This window comes from Triticum aestivum, chromosome 3B (genome assembly GCF_018294505.1).
Source record: "Triticum aestivum cultivar Chinese Spring chromosome 3B, IWGSC CS RefSeq v2.1, whole genome shotgun sequence".
Lineage (NCBI taxonomy): Eukaryota > Viridiplantae > Streptophyta > Magnoliopsida > Poales > Poaceae > Triticum > Triticum aestivum.
The window spans coordinates 842,765,884-842,790,823 of NC_057801.1; the positions used below are offsets into that span (position 1 = coordinate 842,765,884).

The window sequence follows — 24,940 nt, forward strand, 5'->3', positions numbered from 1 at the left end:
ACGGTTATTCATGTAAGTTAGAGAATAATTATTATTCTGTTTACATGAATAAGACCTTCGATGGTTATACACCCAATGAAAATAGTTTGTTGGATCTTGATCATAGTGATACACATATTCATAATATTGATGCCAAAAGATGCAAAGTTAATAATGATAGTGCAACTTATTTGTGGCACTGCCGTTTGGGTCATATCGGTGTAAAGCGCATGAAGAAACTCCATAAATATGGATTTTCGGAATCACTTGGTTATGAATCATTTGATGCTTGCGAACCGTGCCTTTTGGGCAAGATGACTAAAACTCCGTTCTCCGGAACAATGGAACAAGCTACTGACTTATTGGAAATAATACATACTGATGTATGCGATCCAATGAGTGTTGATGCTCGTGGCAAGTATCGTTATTTTCTGACCTTCACAAGATGATTTGAGCAGATATGGGTATATCTACTTGATGAAACATAAGTCTGAAATAATTGAAAAGTTCAAAGAATTTCAGAGTGAAGTGGAAAAATCATCGTAACAAGAAAATAAAGTTTCTACGATCTGATCGCGGAGACGAATATTTGAGTTACGAGTTTGGTCTTCAATTAAAACAATGTGGAATAGTTTCACAGCTCACGCCACCTGGAACACCACAACGTTATGGTGTGTCCGAACGTCGTAACCGCACTTTATTGGATATGGTGCGATCTATGATGTCTCTTATCGGTTTTACCACTATCGTTTTGGGGTTGTGCATTAGAGACAGCTGCATTCACGTTTAAAAAGGGCACCATCTAAATCCGTTGAGACGACACCGTATGAACTATGGTTTAGCAGTAAACCTAAGCTGTCGTTTCTTAAAGTTTGGAGTTGCGATGCTTATATGAAAAAGGTTTTCAACCTGATAAGCTCGAACCCAAATCGGAGAAGTGCGTCTTCATAGAATACCCAAAGGAAACTGTTGGGTACACCTTCTATCACAGATCCGAAGGCAAAACATTCGTTGCTAAGAATGGATCCTTTCTAGAGAAGGAGTTTCTCTTGAAAGAAGTGAGTGGGAGGAAAGTAGAACTTGATGAGGTAACTGTACCTGCTCCCTTATTTGAAAGTAGTTCATCACAGAAATCTGTTCCTGTGACTACTACACCAATTAGTGAGGAAGTTAATGATGATGATCATGAAACTTCAGATTAAGTTACTACAGAATCTCGTAGGTCTTACAGAGTAAGATCCGCACCAGAGTGGTACGGTAATCCTGTTCTGGAAGTTATGTTACTAGACCATGACGAACCTACGAACTATGAAGAAGCGATGGTGAGCCCAGATTCCGCAACATGGCTTGAGGCCATGAGATCTGAGATAAGATCCATGTATGAAAACAAAGTATGGACTTTGATTGACTTGCCCAATGATCGGCGAGACATTGAGATTAAATGGATCTTCAAGAGGAAGACGGACGCTGATAGTGTTACTATCTACAAAGCTAGAATTGTCGCAAAAGGTTTTCGACAAGTTCAAGGTGTTGACTACGATGAGAGTTTTTCACTCGTATCTATGCTTAAGTCTATCTGAATCATGTTAGCAATTGCCGCATTTTATGAAATCTGGCAAATGGATAAACAAAACTGCATTCCTTAATGGTTTTCTTAAAGAAGAGTTGTATATGATGCAACCAGAAGGTTTTGTCAATCCTAAAGGTGCTAACAAATTGTGCAAGCTCCAGCGATCCATCTATGGACTGGTGCAAGCATCTCGGAGTTGGAATATATGCTTTGATGAGTTGATCAAAGCATATGGTTTTATACAGACTTTTGAAGAAGCCTGTATTTACAAGAAAGTGAGTGGGAGCTCTGTAGCATTTCTAATATTATATGTGGATGACATATTGTTAATTGGAAATGATATGGAAATTCTGGATAGCATGAAAGGATACTTGAATAAGAGTTTTTCAAAGCAAGACCTCGGTGAAGCTGCTTACACATTGAGCATCAAGATCTATATAGATAGATCAAGACGCTTGATAAGATTTTTCAATGAGTACATACCTTGATAAATTTTTGAAATAGTTCAAAATGGAACAGTCAAAGAAGGAGTTCTTGCCTGTGTTACAAGGTGTGAAGTTGAGTAAGACTCAAGACCCGACCATTGCAGAAAATAGAAAGAGAATGAAAAGTCATTCCCTATGCCTCAGTCATAGGTTCTATAAAGTATGCTATGCTGTGAACCAGACCTATTGTATACCTTGCTCTGTGTTTGGCAAAGGAATACAATTTTGATCTAATAAGTAGATCACTGGACATGGGTCAAGAATATCCTTAGTGAGGACTAAGGAGATGTTTCTCGATTATGGAGGTGATAAAAGAGCCCGTCGTAAAAGTTACAACGATGCAAGCTTTTACACCAATCCAGATGACTCTAAGTCTCAATCTGGATACATATTGAAAGTGGGAGCAATTAGCTAGAGTAGCTCCGTGCAGAGCATTGTGGACATAGAATATTTGCGAAATACATACGGCTCTGAATATGACAGACCCGTTGACTAAGCTTCTCTCACGAGCAAAACATGATCATACCTTAGTACTCTTTTGGGTGTTAATCACATAGCGATGTGAACTAGATTATTGACTCTAGTAAACCCTTTGGGTGTTGATCACATGATGATGTGAACTATGGGTATTAATCACATGCAGATGTGAATATTGGTGTTAAATCACATAGCGATGTGAACTAGATTATTGACTCTAGTGCAAGTGGGAGACTGAAGGAAATATGCCCTAGAGGCAATAATAAAGTTATTATTTATTTCCTTATTCATGATAAATGTTTATTATTCATGCTAGAATTGTATTAACCGGAAACATAATACATGTGTGAATACATAGACAAACATAGTGTCACTAGTATGCCTCTACTTGACTAGCTCGTGAATCAAAGATGGTTAAGTTTCCTAGCCATGGACAAAAGAGTTGTCATTTGATTAACGGGATCACATCATTAGGAGAATGATGTGATTGACATGACCCATTCCGTTAGCCTAGCACTTGATCGTTTAGTATGTTGCTATTGCTTTCTTCATGACTTATACAAGTTCCTGCAACTATGAGATTGTGCAACTCACGTTTACCGGAAGAACACTTTGTGTGCTACCAAACGTCACAACGTAACTGGGTGATTATAAAGGTGCTCTACAGGTGTTTCCGAAGGTACATGTTGGGTTGGCATAATTCGAGATTAGGTTTTGTCACTCCGATTGTCGGAGAGGTATCTCTGGGCCCTCTCGGTAATACTCATCACCTAAGCCTTGCAAGCATTGTAACTAATGAGTTAGTTATAAGATGATGTGTTACAGAACGAGTAAAGAGACTTGCCGGTAACGAGATTGAACTAGGTATTGGATACCGACGATCAAATCTCGGGCAAGTAACATACCGATGACAAAGGGAACAACGTATGTTGTTATGCGGTTTGACCGATAAAGATCTTCGTAGAATATGTAGGAACCAATATGGGCATCCAGGTTCCGCTATTGGTTATTGACCAAGAATAGTTCTAGGTCATGTCTACATAGTTCTCGAACCCGTAGGGTCCGCACGCTTAACGTTTCGATGACAATTTTATTATGAGTTTACAAGTTTTGATGTACCGAAGTTTGTTCGGAGTCCCGGATGTGATCACGGACATGACGAGGAGTCTCGAAATGGTCGAGACATAAAGATTGATATATTGGACGACTATATTCGGACACCGGAAGTGTTCCGGGTGATTTCGGAAAAAACCGGAGTGCCGGAGGGTTACCGGAACCCCCCCGGAGAGATAATGGGCCACATGGGCCTTGGTGGGAAGAGAGAGGGGCGGCCAGGAAGGGCCGCGCCCCCCCTCTCCCTCTGGTCCGAATTGGACTAGGAGGGGGGGCGGCGCCCCCCACTTTCCTTCCCCTCCTCTCCCCCTTCCTTCACCTCCTAGTAGGAGTAGGAAAGGAGGAGTCCTACTCCTACTAGGAGGAGGACTCCTCCTCCTGGCGCGCCCAACAAGGGCCGGCCGGCCTTCCCCCTCCCTCCTTCATATACGGGGGCAGGGGGCACCGCAAAGTTGATCTACGGATCGTTCCTTAGCCGTGTGCGGTGCCCCCCTCCACCATATTCCACCTCGGCCATATCGTCGCGGAGTTTAGGCGAAGCCCTGCGCTGGTAGAGCATCATCATCATCACCACGCCGTCGTGCTGACGGAACTCATCCCCGAAGCTTTGCTTGATCGGAGCCCGGGGATCGTCATCGAGCTGAACGTGTGCTGAACTCGGAGGTACCGTACGTTCGGTACTTGGATCGGTCGGATCATGAAAACATACGACTACATCAACCGCGTTGTCATAACGCTTCCGCTTACGGTCTACGAGGGTACATGGACAACACTCTCCCCTCTCGTTGCTATGCCATCACCATGATCTTGCGTGTACGTAGGAATTTTTTTGAAATTACTACGTTCCCCAACAGTGGCATCCGAGCCAGGTTTTATGCGTAGATGTCATATGCACGAGTAGAACACAAGTGAGTTGTGGGCGATACAAGTCATACTGCTTACCAGCATGTCATACTTTGGTTCGGCGGTATTGTGAGATGAAGCGGCCCGGACCGACATTACGCGTACGCTTACGCGAGACTGGTTTCACCGTTACGAGCACTCGTGCTTAAAGGTGGCTGGCGGGTGTCTGTCTCTCTCACTTTAGTTGAATCGAGTGTGGCTACGCCCGGTCCTTGCGAAGGTTAAAACAGCACTAACTTGACGAACTATCGTTGTGGTTTTGATGCGTAGGTAAGAACGGTTCTTGCTAAGCCCGTAGCAGCCACGTAAAACTTGCAACAACAAAGTAGAGGACGTCTAACTTGTTTTTGCAGGGCATGTTGTGATGTGATATGGTCAAGACGTGATGCTATATTTTATTGTATGAGATGATCATGTTTTGTAACCGAAGTTATCGGCAACTGGCAGGAGCCATATGGTTGTCGCTTTATTGTATGAAATGCAAACGCCCTGTAATTGCTTTACTTTATCACTAAGCGGTAGCGATAGTCGTAGAAGCAATAGATGGCGTAAACGACAACGATGCTACGATGGAGATCAAGGTGTCGCGCCGGTGACGATGGTGATCACGACGGTGCTTCGGAGATGGAGATCACAAGCACAAGATGATGATGGCCATATCATATCACTTATATTGATTGCATGTGATGTTATCCTTTATGCATCTTATCTTGCTTTGATTGACGGTAGCATTTTAAGATGATCTCTCACTAAAATTATCAAGAAGTGTTCTCCCTGAGTATGCACCGTTGCCAAAGTTCGTCGTGCCCAGACACCACGTGATGATCGGGTGTGATAAGCTCTACGTCCATCTACAACGGGTGCAAGCCAGTTTTGCACACGCAGAATACTCAGGTTAAACTTGACGAGCCTAGCATATGCAGATATGGCCTCGGAACACGGAGACCGAAAGGTCGAGCGTGAATCATATAGTAGATATGATCAACATATGATGTTCACCATTGAAACTACTCCATCTCACGTGATGATCGGTTATGGTTTAGTTGATTTGGATCACGTGATCACTTAGAGGATTAGAGGGATGTCTATCTAAGTGGGAGTTCTTAAGTAATATGATTAATTGAACTTAAATTTATCATGAACTTAGTCCTGGTAGTATTTTACAAATTATGTTGTAGATCAATAGCTTGCATTGTTGCTTTTATATGTTTATTTTGATATGTTCCTAGAGAAAATTGTGTTGAAAGATGTTAGTAGCAATGATGCGGATTGGATCCGTGATCTGAGGTTTATCCTCATTGCTGCACAGAAGAATTATGTCCTTAATGCACCGCTAGGTGACAGACCTATTGCAGAAGCAGATGCAGACGTTATGAACGTTTGGCTAGCTCAATATGATGACTATTTGGTAGTTTTGTGCACTATGCTTTATGGCTTAGAATCGGGACTTCAAAGACGTTTTGAACGTCATGGACCATATGAGATGTTTCAGGAGTTGAAGTTAATATTTCAAGCAAATACCCGAGTTGAGAGATATGAAGTCTCCAACAAGTTCTATGGCTAAAAGATGGAGGAGAATCGCTCAACTAGTGAGCATGTGCTCAGATTGTCTGGGTACTTCAATCGCTTGAATCAAGTGGGAGTTAATCTTCCACATAAGATAGTGATTGACAGAATTCTCTAGTCACCATCACTAAGTTACTAGAACTTCGTGATGAACTATAGTATGCAAGGGATGACGAAAACAATTCCCAAGCTCTTCGCGATGCAAAAATCGGTGAAGGTAGAAATCAAAGGAAAACATCAAAGTGTTGATGGTGGACAAGATCACTAGTTTCAAGAAAAAGGGCAAAGGGAAGAAGGGGAACTTCAAGAAGAACAGCAAGCAAGTTGCTGCTCAAGTGAAGAAGCCCATGTCTGGACCTAAGCCTAAGACTAAGTGATTCTACTGCAAAGGGACTGGTCACTGGAAGTGGAACTACCCCAAGTATTTGGCGGATAAGAAGGATGGCAAAGTGAACATAGGTATATTTGATATACATGCTATTGATGTGTACTTTACTAGTGTTTATAGCAACCCCTTGGTATTTGATACTAGTTCAGTTGCTAAGAGTAGTAACTCAAAACGGGAGTTGCAGAATAAACAGAAACTAGTTGAGGGTGAGGTGACGATGAATGTTGGAAGTAGTTCCAAGATTGATATGATCATCATCGCACACTCCCTATACTTTCGGGATTAGTGTTGAACCTAAATAAATGTTATTTGGCGTTTGCTTTGAGCATGAATATGATTTGATCATGTTTATTGCAAGACGGTTATTCATGTAAGTTAGAAAATAATTATTATTCTGTTTACATGAATAAGACCTTCGATGGTTATACACCCAATGAAAATAGTTTGTTGGATCTTGATCATAGTGATACACATATTCATAATATTGATGCCAAAAGATGCAAAGTTAATAATGATAGTGCAACTTATTTGTGGCACTGCCGTTTGGGTCATATCGGTGTAAAGCGCATGAAGAAACTCCATAAATATGGATTTTCAGAATCACTTGGTTATGAATCATTTGATGCTTGCGAACCGTGCCTTTTGGGCAAGATGACTAAAACTCCGTTCTCCGGAACAATGGAACAAGCTACTGACTTATTGGAAATAATACATACTGATGTATGCGATCCAATGAGTGTTGATTCTCGTGGCAAGTATCGTTATTTTCTGACCTTTACAAAGTGATTTGAGCAGATATGGGTATATCTACTTGATGAAACATAAGTCTGAAATAATTGAAAAGTTCAAAGAATTTCAGAGTGAAGTGGAAAAATCATCGTAACAAGAAAATAAAGTTTCTACGATCTGATCGCGGAGACGAATATTTGAGTTACGAGTTTGGTCTTCAATTAAAACAATGTGGAATAGTTTCACAACTCACGCCACCTGGAACACCACAACGTTATGGTGTGTCCGAACGTCGTAGCCGCACTTTATTGGATATGGTGCGATCTATGATGTCTCTTATCGGTTTTACCACTATCGTTTTGGGGTTGTGCATTAGAGACAACTGCATTCACGTTTAAAAAGGGCACCATCTAAATCCGTTGAGACGACACCATATGAACTATGGTTTAGCAGTAAACCTAAGCTGTCGTTTCTTAAAGTTTGGAGTTGCGATGCTTATATGAAAAAGGTTTTCAACCTGATAAAGCTCGAACCCAAATCGGAGAAGTGCGTCTTCATAGAATACCCAAAGGAAACTGTTGGGTACACCTTCTATCACAGATCCGAAGGCAAAACATTCGTTGCTAAGAATGGATCCTTTCTAGAGAAGGAGTTTCTCTTGAAAGAAGTGAGTGGGAGGAAAGTAGAACTTGATGAGGTAACTGTACCTGCTCCCTTATTTGAAAGTAGTTCATCACAGAAATCTATTCCTGTGACTACTACACCAATTAGTGAGGAAGTTAATGATGATGATCATGAAACTTCAGATTAAGTTACTACAGAATCTCGTAGGTCTTACAGAGTAAGATCCGCACCAGAGTGGTACGGTAATCCTGTTCTGGAAGTTATGTTACTAGACCATGACGAACCTATGAACTATGAAGAAGCGATGGTGAGCCCAGATTCCGCAAATGGCTTGAGGCCATGAGATCTGAGATAAGATCCATGTATGAAAACAAAGTATGGACTTTGATTGACTTGCCCAATGATCGGCAAAACATTGAGATTAAATGGATCTTCAAGAGGAAGACGGACGCTGATAGTGTTACTATCTACAAAGCTAGAATTGTCGCAAAAGGTTTTTGACAAGTTCAAGGTGTTGACTACGATGAGAGTTTTTCACTCGTATCTATGCTTAAGTCTATCTGAATCATGTTAGCAATTGCCGCATTTTATGAAATCTGGCAAATGGATAAACAAAACTACATTCCTTAATGGTTTTCTTAAAGAAGAGTTGTATATGATGCAACCAGAAGGTTTTGTCAATCCTAAATGTGCTAACAAATTGTGCAAACTCCAGCGATCCATCTATGGACTGGTGCAAGCATCTCGGAGTTGGAATATATGCTTTGATGAGTTGATCAAAGCATATGGTTTTATACAGACTTTTGAAGAAGCCTGTATTTACAAGAAAGTGAGTGGGAGCTCTGTAGCATTTCTAATATTACATGTGGATGACATATTGTTAATTGGAAATGATATGGAAATTCTGGATAGCATGAAAGGATACTTGAATAAGAGTTTTTCAAAGCAAGACCTTGGCGAAGTTGCTTACACATTGAGCATCAAGATCTATATGGATAGATCAAGACGCTTGATAAGATTTTTCAATAAGTACATACCTTGATAAATTTTTGAAATAGTTCAAAATGGAACAGTCAAAGAAAGGAGTTCTTGCATGTGTTACAAGGTGTGAAGTTGAGTAAGACTCAAGACCCGACCATTGCAGAAAATAGAAAGAGAATGAAAAGTCATTCCCTATGCCTCAGTCATAGGTTCTATAAAGTATGCTATGCTGTGAACAGACCTATTGTATACCTTGCTCTGTGTTTGGCAAAGGAATACAATTTTGATCTAATAAGTAGATCACTGGTCATGGGTCAAGAATATCCTTAGTGAGGACTAAGGAGATGTTTCTCGATTATGGAGGTGATAAAAGAGCCCGTCGTAAAAGTTACAACGATGCAAGCTTTTACACCAATCCAGGTGACTCTAAGTCTCAATCTGGATACATATTAAAAGTGGGAGCAATTAGCTAGAGTAGCTCCATGCAGAGCATTGTGGACATAGAATATTTGCGAAATACATACGGCTCTGAATATGACATACCCGTTGACTAAGCTTCTCTCACAAGCAAACATGATCATACCTTAGTACTCTTTTGGGTGTTAATCACATAGCGATGTGAACTAGATTATTGACTCTAGTAAACCCTTTGGGTGTTGATCACATGATGATGTGAACTATGGGTATTAATCACATGCAGATGTGAATATTGGTGTTAAATCACATAGCGATGTGAACTAGATTATTGACTCTAGTGCAAGTGGGAGACTAAAGGAAATATGCCCTAGAGGCAATAATAAAGTTATTATTTATTTCCTTATTCCATGATAAATGTTTATTATTCATGCTAGAATTGTATTAACCGGAAACATAATACATGTGTGAATACATAGACAAACATAGTGTCACTAGTATGCCTCTACTTGACTAGCTCGTGAATCAAAGATGGTTAAGTTTCCTAGCCATGGACAAAAGAGTTGTCATTTGATTAACGGGATCACATCATTAGGAGAATGATGTGATTGACATGACCCATTCCGTTAGCCTAGCACTTGATCGTTTAGTATGTTGCTATTGCTTTCTTCATGACTTATACAAAGTTCCTGCAACTATGAGATTGTGCAACTCCCGTTTACCGGAAGAACACTTTGTGTGCTACCAAACGTCACAACGTAACTGGGTGATTATAAAGGTGCTCTACAGGTGTTTCCGAAGGTACATGTTGGGTTGGCATAATTCGAGATTAGGTTTTGTCACTCCGATTGTCGGAGAGGTATCTCTGGGCCCTCTCGGTAATACTCATCACCTAAGCCTTGCAAGCATTGTAACTAATGAGTTAGCTATAAGATGATGTGTTACAGAACGAGTAAAGATACTTGCCGGTAACGAGATTGAACTAGGTATTGGATACTGACGATCGAATCTCGGGCAAGTAACATACCGATGACAAAGGGAACAACGTATGTTGTTATGCGGTTTGACCGATAAAGATCTTCGTAGAATATGTAGGAGCCAATATGGGCATCCAGGTTCCGCTATTGGTTATTGACCAAGAATAGTTCTAGGTCATGTCTACATAGTTCTCGAACCCGTAGGGTCCGCACGCTTAAGGTTTCGATGACAGTTTTATTATGAGTTTATGAGTTTTGATGTACCGAAGGAGTTCGGAGTCCCGGATGAGATCGGGGACATGACGAGGAGTCTCGAAATGGTCGATACGTAAAGATCGATATATTGGACGACTATATTCGGAGTTCGGAAAGGTTCCGAGTGATTCGGGTATTTTTCGGAGTACCGGAGAGTTACGGGAATTCGCCGGGGAGTATATGGGCCTTATTGGGCCATACGGGAATAGAGGAGAGAGGCCAAAAGGAAGGAGGCCTGCGCCCCCCTCTGGTCCGAATTGGACTAGGAGGGGGGGCGGCGCCCCCCTCTTTCCTTCCCCTCCTCTCCCCCTTCCTTCCCCTCCTAGTAGGAGTAGGAAAGGAGGAGTCCTACTCTTACTAGGAGGAGGAGGACTCCTCCTGGCGCGCCCAACAAGGGTCGGCCGGCCTTCCCCCTCCCTCCTTTATATACGGGGGCAGGGGGCACCCCATAGACACACAAGTTGATCTACGGATCGTTCCTTAGCCGTGTGCGGTGCCCCCCTCCACCACATTCCACCTCGGTCATATCGTCGCGGAGTTTAGGCGAAGCCCTGCGCTGGTAGAGCATCATCATCATCACCACGCCGTCGTGCTGACGGAACTCATCCCCGAAGCTTTGCTGGATCGGAGCCCGGGGATCGTCATCGAGCTGAACGTGTGCTGAACTCGGAGGTACCGTACGTTCGATACTTGGATCGGTCGGATCGTGAAAACGTACGACTACATCAACCGCGTTGTCATAACGCTTCCGCTTACGGTCTACAAGGGTACGTGGACAACACTCTCCCCTCTCGTTGCTATGCCATCACCATGATCTTGCGTGTACGTAGGAAATTTTTTGAAATTACTACGTTCCCCAACAGTCCGGTGGCGGCTTCTACCATGGATTATCTGCCTGAAGGCCTGCTCAGAGAAGAAGAGGAGCATCGAGGATTGGGGAAGAGGAGCGGCATCAGCGAAGAAGATGGGCAACCATATGTGGCCTATGAGGATGAACAGATTGGAGAGATAAGAGATCAGGGGAGAGAGAGAGGAGATTTTTTTGGTGTGCTATATCTATGATGTGATGGCAGTATGACACCTCATCGATCCACACCCTCCCCTTCCAACCAATCAGGACGAAGCGCACAGATTGTGTGTTTCTTCATTAGGTGGCTCTGCTGAGTGTACACTCGACTAACATTATTTCCTTTTTTCTTTTAATTTCTTTTCTCTCTTTTCCTTTCTTTCTTTTCCTTTCTTTCTTTTTATTTTCTTTCTCTTATTTTCTTCCTTCTCTTCTCTTTCCAACCCACTTTTGCTAACCTTTTCGCACACTCGTATTTTAAATTTGAATTATATCCATTGAAATCCTAGAAATACACTTATAGTGAGCTAAATATAGCAAACAAATCCGGAAAGATGCCAAAGTTTGGCATGGAATATGTGATGGTCTATGTTGGGTGTATACAAAAAAAAATCAATGTCAACCGACGAAGCCACCATCACCGTCGTCATTGTTTTGCCAAGAGCAAGCATGCAAGCGCACACGAGCGCTGCCGCCTCTCCTGAGGACGCGGGGCAGCCCTTTCCGTCATCCCTCTTGTCCCCTCCAATGATGTCTTTGCGGTTGAAAAACATGTGAATCTTTCCACGAGAAAGAAGCAGCAGCGGGAGTGTGTGTTCTACATATATTATCATCTGGTGATGTTAGCGGAGTAGAGTGCTTTACAAAAAGAATGGAAGATATGCTCACGGTGGTGTCCTCACCCCCGATTTGGTGGGAGTAGGCACTGGGCTATAATGTTGATCAACTATTTTCAGTGGCGACGCAGATACAGGGATTCCTAAAACATCATGTATTCATGTATTCATGTTGGACATGTATATTTGGGTGTATTTTCCATATGCTTCGATCGGTACCCATCTAAAATTTATTGTGGGTTTACGTCCATACATCTTGGTATATAATGTTGTGACTTCTTGGCATGGAAAATGTAAAGGACACACAGTCTTGTGAAGATAGTGGACCAACAGCACATGATAGTATGTTTGTCTTGAACAATGTTATCAGCTTAGAAGCATAAACCCGGTGAAAATTGCATCAAGGGTTCGTGGTGTAGTTGGTTATCACGTCAGTCTAACATGCTGAAGGTCTCCGGTTCGAACCTGGGCGGAGCCATCTAAATTGTTTTTTTTCTTTGCATTTTTACCATTGTGCAAAAGAAAAAGTAAAAGAAGAAAAAGAATAGGTTAATGGCCCATACAGGTCTCCAACCTGTGACCTTCGCGTTATTAGCACGACGCTCTAACCAGCTGAGCTAATAGGCCTTTTGTTTATCAAAGATTATTCATTCATACTTGTAAAATTGAACACTATCCTTGGCTATCTGAGAGAACAAGAATGATCTGCAAAATGCTACAACAGATCTTAGTCCTTGGCTATCTAGGTTTCCGTTTCACTATCCTTGTTTGTAACTGTCTTTGGGCCTTTTTGTCATTCTTTTGCTGACACAAATCATCTTGCAACAGCAACGTAGTGATAAAAGCCATATGTGCAAGCCGGCAAGTAATGACAACTATCTATACCCACTATAAGCGTTCCAATAGAAAATAATGACTCTCGACTTCTGCATCACAAGATCTACATAGCCTTTTGTGGGGGAGCGAGGACACTATCTCCTGGAAGTACTACGTTTTTCATGGTATCCTCCCTTCTCTGTTATTGGATAAGAACATAACGGCTGGCATGGAGCAACCAAGACGCCATATCAAATACTGGCCACCTCACTTTTTTTTTGAAAAGGATGATGACCCCCGGCCTCTGCATCTGACCATCATGTCATTCTTTGGTTTGCAACGTGTAAAGCCATGGACACATGCACAGGGATAAAAGTTGTACATCAATCTTATGATGAGAAGAAAAAAAATTAAGAAGAGGTTGAAACGGAAGAAAAATCATCACCAGGTGCAAGTCGGAAATCATCTTTGCTCCTAGGAATAAATCTTCGTCCTTGTCTAGTTCCCCATTTAACTGTACATGCTTGTTAATATTTGTCATTCTTGGAATCTTTTTTGTCACTGTTTCTAACCTTATGCAATGTGATGTGTGCGCAAATCATCATGCAACATTTACATAATAATAAAGCCTAATATTATTATACAAAAGGAAAAAAATTACACAAACAAAAATTCAATTTCAGTTTTTGCTTCTTCGGCAAAAGATGGATGCTGGTGACGAGGCCGCTAGCATGCCATGTACAACTAAGAGTTGTTACAAATTTCCCCCTTTTTTACAATTGATATTTGAGCATACACGTACGACATACCATGTGCGTATGCATATGAAATACTGGCGTTCAAAGTCGTACCATGTGCGTATGCATTTGAAGAATTGTGTGTTGTATGTTGTTGCACTTGGTTTGGTTCTTAAGAAAAGGGATACCCCCCCCCCCCCCATGTAACAAGATAAAATGCTCTTAACCCTTTTGATCATCCCCATGTCCCCTCTAATGATCTTTGTGATTGAAAAACAGGAGAATCTTTCCATGCAAAAGAAGCAATATCGGTCTCGAACATGTGACCTTCGCGTTATTAGCACGACGCTCTAGCCAGCTGAGCTAATAGGCCTTTCATATTTGAAGTTATTCACTTATACTTGTAAAATTAAATAAGACTTGTCTCCCTCCTGGAGAGAGAAGAAGAGTAAGATCACCGGAGCCATTTTTAGTTCCTCGCTTATACTGATCTTGTGAATCACAAGAAAAAACCATCTTTGCTCAATGGAGCGATCGGCAAAATGCTACAAGCCTATAGCAGATCTTGGTCCTTGGCTATCTAGATTCCCATTTTACTGTCCTTGTTTGTAAGTGTCTGTCGCTCTTTGGGCCTTTTTGTCATTGTTTCGATGATTTGATGCGTTACACAAATCATCCCTGTTGCGAGGGAGGAAGAGAATGGGATTCAACACACTTGGATTATGCTCGAGGCTGCAGAGTTATACAGGGCGCTGGCCGCAGCCGAGCGTGATCGTGGGTGTGCCACTACCGAGCGACGTGCAGCACTACTCAACAAAACTGCTGCACAGTCAAAGCTACCTAAGCCGTATACAATACAAGAGTACAGACTCCATAACTACCTTGACCAACACCCCCCCGCAGTCGTGACGTCGGCGGCGGCGACGCAAAGACTGGACCGGAAGTCGGAGAAGACCTCGGACGGCAGCCCCTTCGTCATAATATCCGCGAGCTGTTGTCGTGTGGGGATGTGAAGAACCCGGAATTCGCCAAGCGCCACACGCTCGCGAACGAAGAGAATATCCAGCTCGACGTGCTTCGTCCGGCGATGATGGACGGGGTTAGCCGACAGGTAGACGGCGGAGACGTTGTCGCAATACACCAGCGTGGCCTTGTCGACGGGAGAGAACAGCTCACCAAGTAGCTGCCGGAGCCAAACGCACTCGGCGACAGCGTTCGCGACGCCACGGTACTCGGCCTCGGCGCTGGAGCGTGAGACGATGGCCTGACGCTTCGAAGACCAAGAGACAAGGGCGTCGCCAAGGTAGACACAGAAGCCGGAGGTGGAGCGCCTGGTGTCAGGACAACCAGCCCAGTCGGCATCCGTGAACGCTCGCAGGTCCAGCACACGCGAGGCGCGAAGGTGGAGGCCGAGGGCGGGCGTGCCGCGCATGTACCGGAGCACACGCTTGATCAACCCGAGATGGCACTCGCGGGGATCGTGCATGTGCAGGCAGATCTGCTGGACGGCGTACGCGATCTCCGGGCGCGTGATCGTCAAGTACTGAAGGGCGCCTGCGATGCTGCGGTAAGCAGATGGATCGGCGACGCGAGGGCCGGCCGCGGTCGGCAACTTACCCTTGGTGTCGATCGGCGTGGGAGACGAGCGGCAGGTGTCCATGCCGGCGCGATCCAGAATGTCAGCTGCATACTGCTCCTGGCAGAGGAAGAAGCCCGCCGGCGTGCGCGTGACCCAGATGCCGAGGAAGAAGTGCAGAGGACCGAGGTCCTTCATGGCAAACTCCCCGGTGAGTTGAGTGACGACATGGCGGAGCGCCGCAGGCGAGGACGCGGTGAGGACGATATCGTCGACGTAGAGCAGTAGGACTGCAGTGTCGCTCCCATGGCGGCGTGTGAAGAGCGAGGAGTCGGAGCGTGTGGCAGAGAAGCCGATGGACCGAAGGAAGCCGGTGAAGCGGAGAAACCATGCGCGCGGCGCCTGCTTCAAGCCATAAAGAGACTTGGAGAGCCGGCAAACGTGATGAGGCTTGGCGGCATCGACGAAGCCCGCCGGCTGAAGACAATACACCTCTTCGTCCAGGGTGCCGTGCAGGAAGGCGTTGGATACATCAAGCTGATGGACAGGCCAATTCCGCGACGCGGCGAGAGTAAGCACCGTACGGACAGTGGCGGGCTTGACGATCGGCGAGAATGTCTCGCCGTAATCCACACCAGCGCGTTGTCGGAACCCGCGGACAACCCAGCGGGCCTTGTAACGCTCGAGAGCTCCGTCGGCCTTGATTTTGTGTTTGAACACCCATTTGCCGGTGATCAAATTGGCGCCGGGGGGCGAGGCACCAGCTCCCAGGTGCGGTTGCGCACGAGAGCTTCGAACTCATCGCGCATGGCAGCAAGCCAACGCGGATCGCGAACGGCAGCACGGACCGACGAGGGAACCGGCGAGACCGCATCAGATGAAGTAGCGGCGACAAGGCTGGTGTCGTGGTAGCGCGGGTTTGGACGAAGAACACCAGTCTGGGCACGCGTGACCATACGCCGTGGTACAGGTGGTGGAGCAGTAGAAGACGACGGCGCGGAGGAGCTGCTCGACACTGGGTGCACGCGTGTGGAAGGCAAAGGGCCGTCAACAGAGACGCGCGTGCCTGGGCCGTCGATCGCCGCATCAGCGGCTGCATGCCATTGCATGGCGGGCAGGCTGGGCGGTGAAGACTCCAAGCCGCCGCTGGACGAGGATCGAGCGATGGAGTTTGAACGCGCCGATCGCGCGCGCTGCATGCGCACGACGGAGCTGTCCAGTGGCGATCCAGAGGCCACGGGCGAAGGCGCACATGGGGCACGATCGCAAGCCCGCTCATCGAGCGCGGGCACCTGCAAAATGGGCGGAGCAATCGCAGGCGGTGGCGGAGCGGCGGCGTTAGAGGGGGAGGGAGGGGCGAAAGGGAAGACCGTCTCGTGGAAGTAGACATGGCGAGAGGTAATGACACGGCGCGAAATGGGATCGAAACAACGGTAGCCACGGTGGTCAGGTGGATATCCAAGAAACACACACGCAAGGGACCGATAATCGAGTTTGTGTTTAGCCGTGGAAGTAAGGTTGGGGTAGCACAAGTACCCAAAGACTCGGAGTAAAGAGTAGTCAGGAGCGACTCCGAGGAGGAGTTCGTGCGGGGTGCAGGGTGTGGTAGCATGGCATGGCCGGCGGTTGATTAAGTACGTGGCAGTGCTTAGGGCTTCAGCCCAGAACCGAGCAGGCATGGACGCATGGAACAAAAGAGCGCGAATGCTGTCGTTGAGCGTGCGCAAGATGCGTTCTGCCTTCCCGTTTTGCTGGCTTGTGTAAGGGCAGGAGAGGTGTAGATGAGTGCCATGCCGAGCTAGGAGAGACCGAACAGCGGCGCTATCAAACTCACGTCCATTATCTGTTTGAAGAGAGAAGATGGGAAGCTGGAACTGCGTCTGCACATAAGTATAGAAGTCTAACAGGACTGGAAGCACATCAGATTTTCGCTTGAGTGGGAAGGTCCAGACGTAATGGGTATAATCATCTAGCACAACCAAATAAAATTCATAACCAGATATGCTTACAACCGGGGATGTCCATACATCAAGGTGCAAAACATGAAAAGGGAACATGCTACTGCTGGAGGAACAACTAAAAGGTAGACGGGCATGTTTGCCCAAACGACAAGCGTGGCAGGAGTGAGGCGCGGACTTGCTGAACCCAACAGAGAGGTGGTCGGCGACGAGGCGAAGTGAAGCATGTCCAAGACGCTGGTGCCATAAGTTGGAGTCGACGGCGTGATACTCGGCGTCGATGTACACGGCGCGCGCCAGCTGATTGTTGCGGAAGATGTCGTCGAGGGTGCGCCACACGGTCAAGGCGGTGTCCTCGGGCTGCATGACCGCCTCCTGGAGCTCCGGCGAGATAGTGGAGTACAGCCAGTGGACGACGGTGTGGTCCGCCATCTGCCACTCAGGATCACGGGGGCGAGGGACCGCCGCGGCGGCGTCGACGTGCGCGCCGAGCCCGAACATGCCGAGCACAGTATCAAAGTGGCGCCTCCACTGAGAGTAGTTGCCGGCGAGAAGATCCAGGGCGACAGGAACGTGGCGGCGAATATCGACAGTTTGGAGGATGGCGGAGGGAACCGACGGTGGAGGAGGAAGGATAGGTGGGGCGACGGGCTGGGCGACGGGAGCAGCCTGCTGGAGTGGTTCGGCGTTGAGGACGCCAGCGGCCGCACCGAGAACACCGGCGGCGCCGTCGACAGAGGAGCGAGGGGAGAGGACAGGGTTGTCATCCATGGTGGAAGCGGAAGCGGGATCGGGAGCCTGCGAGAAGGGGTTGAGCAGGTCCGAGGCGTCTGATACCATGTTGCGAGGGAGAAAGAGAATGGGATTCAACACACTTGGATTATGCTCGAGGCTGCAGAGTTATACAGGGCGCTGGCCGCAGCCGAGCGTGATCGTGGGTGTGCCACTACCGAGCGACGTGCAGCACTACTCAACAAAACTGCTGCACAGTCAAAGCTACCTAAGCCGTATACAATACAAGAGTACAGACTCCATAACTACCTTGACCAACAATCCCTTTGTCGTTGTTGAAGAATTATGGACTTTATGTTGTCGTTGTTGCACTTGGGTTGGTTCTTAAGAAAAGGGATACCCCATATGTAACAAGATTGGCTGCTCTAACCCTTTCTGTCATCCCTTTGTCCCCTCTAATGATGTCTTTGTGATTGAAAACTAAGAGAATTTTTCCATGCGAAAGAAGCGATATCGGCAGCGCGTGTTGTATATGTTTATATCATGTGACGTGTTACTAGAGCGGAGTGGGGTGCTTTAAGGAAAGAAGGGGAGGATTTGCGAGGAAAGAAAGGAACATATGAGCGCGTTGAGAAAAGAAGGAGCCCGAGGTTTGGACTTGATCCATGGCACCTGAGGGATGAACACACAGTGACTGCAGCCGTTTGGAACAGTGGGAGGACGGCCTGAAGCTATTTCTGCTCCAGGTGCTGTCCGTTATCTTCTTTTTGTTTTGTTGTTCTTTATCTCTTGAATTGCAGTACCGCCGGCCTAATCCATCGTATGGAAAAAATGAAAAGGAAAAGGTTGGTATGATGTTTGGTGGTTTCATACGAGCTAAGCACCAGGAAAGTGGAAACAAGTGCAGACCTATTACAGTTTAAACAGGAGCCAAAACTGAAATAAATTAAATCCATGACAGCAAAAAATTGGGGCGAGAGAGGCTCGAACTCTCGACCTCAGGATCACTCGCTTTAGCTATGAGACCTACGCGCTAGCCAACTGCGCCACCGCCCCCTTATGCTATTGCTTCTTATCCAAATTTAAGATTAATATCATTTCTCAAGCCAGTAAAACAGTATGGTCCAAACCCCAGCTTTGAGGCATAAGTTAGAGACCTAATTCTACCAATCAGTTCAAGATTCCAACGGCCCCACGGTTCTCAAGATAAGAAAATATGGAGCCTACTTGTGAAGGTGCACTCTGGATCCATCATTCCATCAAAAGTGTACTTTGGGGGCACAAATGGACCACCATGTGATCCAGCCCTTGCACTTCCTTTATTCATGTTCATCTGCCAGCGAACCAATCTATCCGATATGAAAATAGATAATGGCAATCCAAGTATGGATTTATGCATCGATATTCTCATCACACCTCGCATCATCCAGGTAAGTATGAAACAGCATCATTAGTATAATGTTCACCTTGAAGCAAGTTGCTAGCACTGAATGGTATTTCTTTTTACATCCTTAGCAAGGATGATTTGAGCGTATGGCAGATTTTAGGAACTACATCATGCATACAGTAACTAGTAATTGTTAGCAGTCCACATCCGTGCCTTATCCATGGAAAGAAAGGAATTTTAAACCACAGAGTACCAAGACTCGATCCTGAACATTGATCTTATTGGTTTTTAATTATAAAAAATGCAAACAAAGTCTAAGAAACATGAAACCCGGCATTGGTGTCATTATATCATCCCTAGAGGGTACTGTAAAATTTGGAAAGGTTTCACAAATATTGTGATGTAAACTACTTCAAATTTGTTATTTCGAGCGGTAACGAGCCAGGTTTTAAGGCGTCAAATTTATGCGGCTCTGATATCCCACCTCCCAACTTATTTTCCTTTGTCGCCGACGTGCCATTAGCAACCGCCTCCTCCTCTCCCCCACCTCCCACCACTCCTCGCCGCTCCAGCCTGCCCCGCCCCTCACAAGATGCATTGGAGATGAAAAAATCATATCACTTTGTGACCTGCAAAACTCAAAATAGTTTGCTCGAATAAAAAAAACTAAGGAATTGGGCTATGAGCACAGAGAGACCTTCGGTGACGAAATTCAAGATCTGGTCATCCCACCTCCAGGTGAGATGTCACCATCCACTGTCACCATAGGGGCTCGGCAAGGGACGGGGTGTCATAGTGAATAGTGATTAATCTATAATCTTCTTTTTACGGCAGAGTTCCATCATCTGTTGCTGCCAACTTGGTCCTGGACTGGACTTGTTGTAATCTTGTTTCCTTGATGATTGATCGATAGCTGAAGCGTGAAGAACACAGATCGTCACTGACTTACTGCAACCTTCGCCTTGAGGTGCCTTCACTCTTTTTGTAGCAAACATGCTGCCCAAACAACATTTATTTGGTTGTGAGAAAAGAAAAAAGAGGACAAGAACAGATAAGTTCATTGGATTGCAGAAGGGAGGTGTGCATAAATATGTTTGTAAGGAATGAATCTACTGATAATCTTGAGGAATTAGATGGCGCTGGTGCTGAAGAACAACAACCTGTTGAGAATGAGACCACAGTTGAGGAAAATAATGCACATGAGACTCCTACAAATCTGAGTGGCCGTGAGAATCCTGCAATTGTAGATGAACAAGGATCTTCTCCTTTTGATATCTATGACGCCAGAAACTGGAACTCTCTTGAAAATAAATCAAGATAATATTAGCAGACATTTTTCGTACACTTACTACACTGTCATTAATGATTTTGCGTCAAAAAAAAAAGAATTGGGGCGAGAGAGGCTCGAACTCTCGACCTCAGGATCATTCGCTTTAGCTATGAGAGCTACGCGCTAGCCAACTGCGCCATGCATACAATAACTAGTAATCCTCTGCGGTCTATATTTAGGCCTTATAGAAAGAAAGGAATTCCAAACCTCGGGATACCCAGACTCGACCCGAAACATGAAGCTTACTCGATTTCATAATAAAAAATGGAAACAAAGTCAGAAAATATGAAACCTGGCATGGTGTCATAATGTCATCTCTAAAGGGTGAGCTAAAATTTTTAGAAGGTATTCACAAAAGTTGCGACGTGCATTGCTCAGAAACTGAAAGAATCTTGGTTTCAAGAGGGAATAGGTCAGGTTTTAACGCGAAGAGTCAGTTGCTTCATCGGTTGTCCTAGATTTTTTTTAATACACCCAACATGCACCATCACATATTCCATGCCAAATTTTGGTATCTTTCCGGGCTTAGTTGCTATATTTAGGCCATTAACTGCACTTATGGGCATTTAAATGATATATAATTCAAGTTTTAACAGAGAGTGCGTGAAAAACTTGGCAAAAGTGGGTTGAAAAGAGAAGAGACTAAGTAAAGAAAATAAATGAAAAAAAAAGAGAACGAAACTAATGACTGTAGAGTGTTCACACTGGGTAAAGCCACCTAATGAAGAAACACAAAATTTGGGCGCTTCGTCTTGATTGGTTGGAACGGGGTGGGTGTGGATCAATGAGGTGGCATCACATGATAGATTAGCACAACAAAATTTCTCCTCTCTCTCTCTCTCTCTCTCTCTCTCTCTCTCATCTTTCCAATCTATCTCATAGGCTACCTACAATTGCTCTTTTTTGTCACAGGTGCCGCTGTCGCCCCCTACCTTTGCCGCTCCTCTTCTTCTTCTTCGAGAATCCATCAGGAGATATCTATATCTATACTACTACATAGTGTATGAGTTTTGAATGATAGCTAAAGCATAAATCCTAGCCGTTGGTCTCTTAGATCTAATGGTTGAGACTTGAGGGATTCGCAGTGAACAGTAACCGCAGCTGCTTCTAATTAATGGGTTCTGGAACCATCGCCTCCCACTTCCCCGCTTTCCTTGCCATTGTTGCATGTGTCAGGGAGTCTGACTGAGACCCGAGTACGAGTATGGGGTGGGAGGAGAAACAAAAGTAAATAATATATGGGGTCCATCTAGAGAAGGCCAATTTGGCTCCCGGACTCAGCTGCACCCGCGCCGACGAAAAAAATCAAAACAAATACTAGAAAAATTCAAAAAATTCAATTTTTTTGTGTGGTAGATAATTTTATGCATGAGGTTCGCTGCAAATACATTTGAGCATCTCTCGGCAAAAAAGACAAAATCGGGGTCTGTAAAAAAGTTCACTGTTCATGAACTGTTTTGACCCACTTCTGAGCGGGAGCATCTGAGCCTGGGCTCAGACGCGGATTTTCGGTCCCAATTTGGCTCCCGGGCTCAACTGCACCCGCTTCGATGAAAAAAATAAAAAAAATACTAGAAAAACTTAAAAAATTCCAATTTTTTTGTGTGGTAGATAATTTGATGCGTGAGGTTCGCTGCAAAATTCAACTCATTTGGACATTTGAGCATCTCACGGCAAAAAAGAAAAAACCAGGGTCTGTAATTTTTTTTACTATTCACGAACTGTTTTGATCCGATTTGTCTTTTTTGCCGAGAGCTGCTCAAATGTCCAAATGAGTTGAAATTTGCAACGGTCCTCACGCAACAAGTTATCTACTACACAAAAAAATTGGATTTTTTTGAATTTTTTTAGTATTTGTTTTGATTTTTTTTCTGAGCGGGAGCATCTGAGCCTGGGCTCAGACGCGAATTTTTGGTCTATCACATATATCTTTATTTCCTTTCGTTGGAAATTTCTAGATGTCACTAGACCACAAGAGTTGAATCATACCAATTACAAATTTTCTGTTAATTCATTTCTGCATGTGTACATCTACAATATTTCTTTTGCTCTGAATTCATTGCAAAGTATTATATACCTTTTTTTCTTTACTAGAATAATCGGGACAATATTGTTAAGAGGTGCATTGCACGTGTATACATACTAGTAAGCCATGGTAGACGTCATCACCGGACGCATGACGACCTCCTAATAACGAGCTGGTGCGCCCCTCCCTCTTTATCCCTTGCAAGTCGTCCCCACCAGTCCGGGCTCTTGCTGCTCCGTGAGGTGTTGTCTCCATCGCGACTAGTGTTGGAAATATGCCCTGGAGGCAATAATAAATGTTATTATTTATTTCCAGGTTTGTAAGTCATATTCATATTTCTATGCAAGAATTGATATGGCTTTTGAATGTGAGATTCCGAGGAAAACTCATATGTATGTGTAGAAACATAAACGCATATGGCTTTTGAACGTTCCTAGTCTCGCCTCTCCATAGTAGGAGATTACACAGTTCAAACAATTAGGAATTTTTCTGAAATTAAAATAAACAAAGAACAATCTTTGAATTCAAGAACAATTACTAATTACTAAACATTGATTTTGCCTTTTTGTTATAAAAACTAATAATTATGTATTAAACTAAAAAACTAACTGCCGCTTATTGAAAATTATTTCTTAGTCCGAATCATACTAGATTTTTGTGATATAATATAATTTCTAACTATACAACTTATACATAGAAAAATTATCCTAATCCATTTTCCCTCTTGAATCCTTTAGTTTTCATGAGCTCATGAAAATTTAATACAATTAATTTCTTATTATCCATAATGGATTTACCTGGACCAATAGATGAGATTCTTACGCTATTTGGGGGATTTTTTGTTCTACTAGGGGGTTTACGAGTAGTATTACTTACTGACCCAAGTTATTCTGCCTTTTCGTTGGGACTAGTTCTTGTTTATGCATCTGTATTCTGTTTTATTATTTAATTCCTACTTTGTAGCCGGCGCACAACTTCTTATTTATGTGGGAGCCATAAATGTCGTAATCATATTTGCTGTAATGTTCATATATCGCTTAGGATGGTCTAAAGATAAGAATCTTTGGAGTATTGGAGATGGGTTCACTTCACTCGTTTGTATAACTATTGTTCTTTCACTAATGACTATTATCCCAGATACATCATGGTAGAAGGGGATATCTAAAGCATCATGTATTCATGTTGGACATGTGTGTTTGGGTGTCTATTCCATGTGCTTTCATCGGCAACGATCTATAATTTATTGTGGGTTTATCTCCACAAATCTTGGAATATAATGTTGTCACTTCTTGCAATGGAAAACGTAAAGAACACACGTCTTGTGAAGATAGTGGATGATATGCTTGTCTTCAAGAATGCTATCAGCCTAGAATCATAAACCCGGCCAAAATTGCAACCAGGTTTCGTGGTTTAGTTGGTTTCCGGTTCGAACCCGGGCGAATCCACTCACCTAATTTCTTAATTTTTTTTTCATATTTTTACCATTGTGTTGAGAAAAAACAAAAAAGAATGGCCCATACAGGTCTCGAACCTGTGACCTTCGCGTTATTAGCACGACGCTCTAACCAGCTGAGCTAATAGGCCTGTTGTACAATTCATTTTTTTCCATACAATATAACCCTTGTGGTATGATGAAAAGAGTAAGAAGATCACCAGAGCTCTTTTTTGGTCCTTTATTATACTGATATTATCAACACAAGAAAAACCATCTTTGCTCGTTGGAGTGATCAGCAAAATGCAGCAACAAATCTTGGCCACCAGGATTCTCATTTCACTGTCGACGTTTGGAAGTATTCGTAGCTGTTGGAGCCTTTTTGTCATTGTTTCTGTGATGGGACGGGTACGCAAATCATCTTGCAACAGCTACATAGTGATGAAAGCCATATGCGCAAGCGGGTAACTAATGTCAACTATATATACCCGATCTAAGCGCTCTAAGAGAAAATAATCACTCTCGACTACGGGATCATAGGATGCACATAGCCAAAAAAGAGGACAATGGAAGAAGTACTACATTTTTCATGGTATCCTCCCTTCTCTATTATTATCGGCTAGGAGCATACCGGCTGGCATGGAGCACCCAAGTCGCCATATCAAATACTGGCCACGTCGCTTAACAGATCATCATCACGTGAATCATTAGTTCGCGACGTTTAAAGCCATGGAAGTATACACGGGGATAAAAGTTGTATATCCATCTTATGATGAGAAGAAAATAAAATAAGAAGAGGATG

General features: G+C 44.2%; 4 non-coding genes across 4 annotated transcripts; 1 reads left to right on the forward strand and 3 right to left on the reverse strand.

The window, feature by feature from the left end:
* The first annotated feature begins 12,548 nt into the window (after positions 1 to 12,548).
* Positions 12,549 to 12,622, forward strand: TRNAV-AAC (transfer RNA valine (anticodon AAC)). Its single transcript has one exon. It is a non-coding gene; the product is annotated as a tRNA-Val (tRNA).
* A 75-nt stretch (positions 12,623 to 12,697) lies between these two features.
* On the reverse strand, positions 12,698 to 12,771 carry TRNAI-AAU (transfer RNA isoleucine (anticodon AAU)). Its single transcript has one exon. It is a non-coding gene; the product is annotated as a tRNA-Ile (tRNA).
* A 6,161-nt stretch (positions 12,772 to 18,932) lies between these two features.
* TRNAM-CAU (transfer RNA methionine (anticodon CAU)) lies at positions 18,933 to 19,019 on the reverse strand. The gene is given in 2 exon segments: positions 18,933 to 18,968; positions 18,982 to 19,019. It is a non-coding gene; the product is annotated as a tRNA-Met (tRNA).
* A 5,197-nt stretch (positions 19,020 to 24,216) lies between these two features.
* On the reverse strand, positions 24,217 to 24,290 carry TRNAI-AAU (transfer RNA isoleucine (anticodon AAU)). Its single transcript has one exon. It is a non-coding gene; the product is annotated as a tRNA-Ile (tRNA).
* Positions 24,291 to 24,940: the final 650 nt, after the last annotated feature.